This window comes from Tamandua tetradactyla, chromosome 15 (genome assembly GCF_023851605.1).
Source record: "Tamandua tetradactyla isolate mTamTet1 chromosome 15, mTamTet1.pri, whole genome shotgun sequence".
Taxonomy (NCBI): domain Eukaryota; kingdom Metazoa; phylum Chordata; class Mammalia; order Pilosa; family Myrmecophagidae; genus Tamandua; species Tamandua tetradactyla.
The window spans coordinates 55,245,403-55,247,556 of NC_135341.1; positions in this window are offsets into that span (position 1 = coordinate 55,245,403).

Sequence of the window (2,154 nt, forward strand, 5' to 3'; positions counted from 1 at the left end):
AAGCACTGTGTCTTCTGCTTGGCAATTCCAACTCCGCCTCTTCTTCCCATCTTTATTCATTGACCAATAAAGTATGGCAGGATGATGCCAGTTCTTGGACGCAGGCTTTAAAAACCAGCAGCTTCCACCTTGATCTCTTGGAGCCTGAGCAACTGTTTAAGGAGTCTGTCTTGCCTCCTGGAGAGACCACATGAAGAGGCCCCAAGTCTCCATGTAGAACTCCCATTTGAGTTCGCTCTCAAGGTGGCAGGCGTATGATTGAAGCCACTCTGGCATCTCCAGGCCACCCCAACCTGAATGCCACCAAGTTGATTTAACAGGGTCTCATCCAGACCAGCCGGTCTGAATTACTGATCTACAAAATTGTGAGATATAATGAAATGGTTGTTGTATTAAGCCACTAGGATTTGGTGTAGTTTGTTACACACCAATAGGTAACTGGGACATCCTCATTCCAGCCTACTTATATCTTATGCCAGATTAATGACCCTAAATTTCTTCCTTTTTTTAAAAAATAGCATTATTGAGGTACAACTGACATAAAATAAGTATACTACACATTTTAATTATATAATCTGATAAATTTTGATATATCAAAACAAATTGAACATATCCATCACCAAGTTTCCTTGGGCCTCTTGCAAATTTCTCCCTTTTATCCCTCCAGGCAATAAGTGACCTGCTTTCTGTCACTATACGCTCGTTTGCATTTTCTAGAGTTTTAGATAAATGAATCATATATAACGTATTCTCTTTGGGAGGAAGGGAGACCCTGGCTTCTTTCACTTGGCATAATTATTTTGCGATTAATCCACATTTTTGTGTGGATCAATAAGTCATTTTTTATTGCTGAGTACTCTTCATAATTTTTTTATTCGTTCACTTATTGATGGACATTGGGTTGTTTTCAGTTTATGACAATTACAAACAAAACTGCTATGATATTCACATGAAGTCTTTATATGGACATGTATATCCTTTTCTCTTGGGATAATACTCAGGAGTGAAATGACTGGATCATGTGGTAGGTGTATGTCAACTTGCTTATAAATTAACAAGTAGTTTTCCAAAGTGCTGGTAATATTTTGCATTTCCACCAGCATTGTATGAAAGATCCACTTTGTCCACATCCCCACCAAAACTTTTGTTTCCTTTGTTTTTAATTTCAGCCATTCTAATTTATCTATGGTGGTACCTCACTGTGGTTTTAATATCCATTTCCCTAATATCTAGTGGTGTTGAGCTTCTTTTTATGTGTTTATTTGTCCTCCATATATCTTCTTTGGTCAAGTGTCTGTTCAAAAATTTGCTGTTTTTAAAATGTGTTGCTAGTTTTCTTATTATTGAGTTTTTATTAGAGAAGTTGTAGGTTTACAGAAAATTCATGGATAAAATACAGAGTTCCCATATACCACTCTATTATTAACACCTTGCATTAGTGTAGTGCATTTGTCACAGTTAATTTAAAAATATATCTATAATTGTACTATTATCTATAGTCCATGATTTACTTTAGGGTTCACAGTGTTTGTACAGTCTTATGGATTTTTTTTTTAATTTTTATTCTAGCAACATATATACAACCTAAAATTTCCCATTTTAACCACATTAAAAGATATAATTCAATGCTATTAATTCCTGTTCAAAATGTTGTCCTACCATTACCACCATCCATTACCAAAATTTTTCCAGCGTGCCAAATAGAAACTCTATAAAATTTAAGCTTTAATTTCCCATTCCCTACACCTTCCCCTTTTCTCTACCTCCTATCCCTACATCCAGCCCTGGTAACCTATATTCTAGTTTATGATTATGAATTTGCATGTTCTAATTATTTCAAATCAGTGAAATCATACAGTATTTGTCCTTTTGTGTCTCGCTTTATTGCACTCAACATGATGTCTTTAACCTTCATCCATGTTATAACATGTATCAGAACTAAATTCCTTTTTATGGCTAAATAATATTACATTGTGTGACTATACCATATTTTGCTTAACTATTCATTGGTTGATGCACACTTGGCTTGCTTCTATCTTTTGGCAGTTGTGAATAATGCCACATCAGTGTGCAAATATATGTCCAAGTCCCTATTTTCAGTCATTTAGGATAGTGAGATTGCCAGATCATATGGTAACTTTATATTTAAATTTC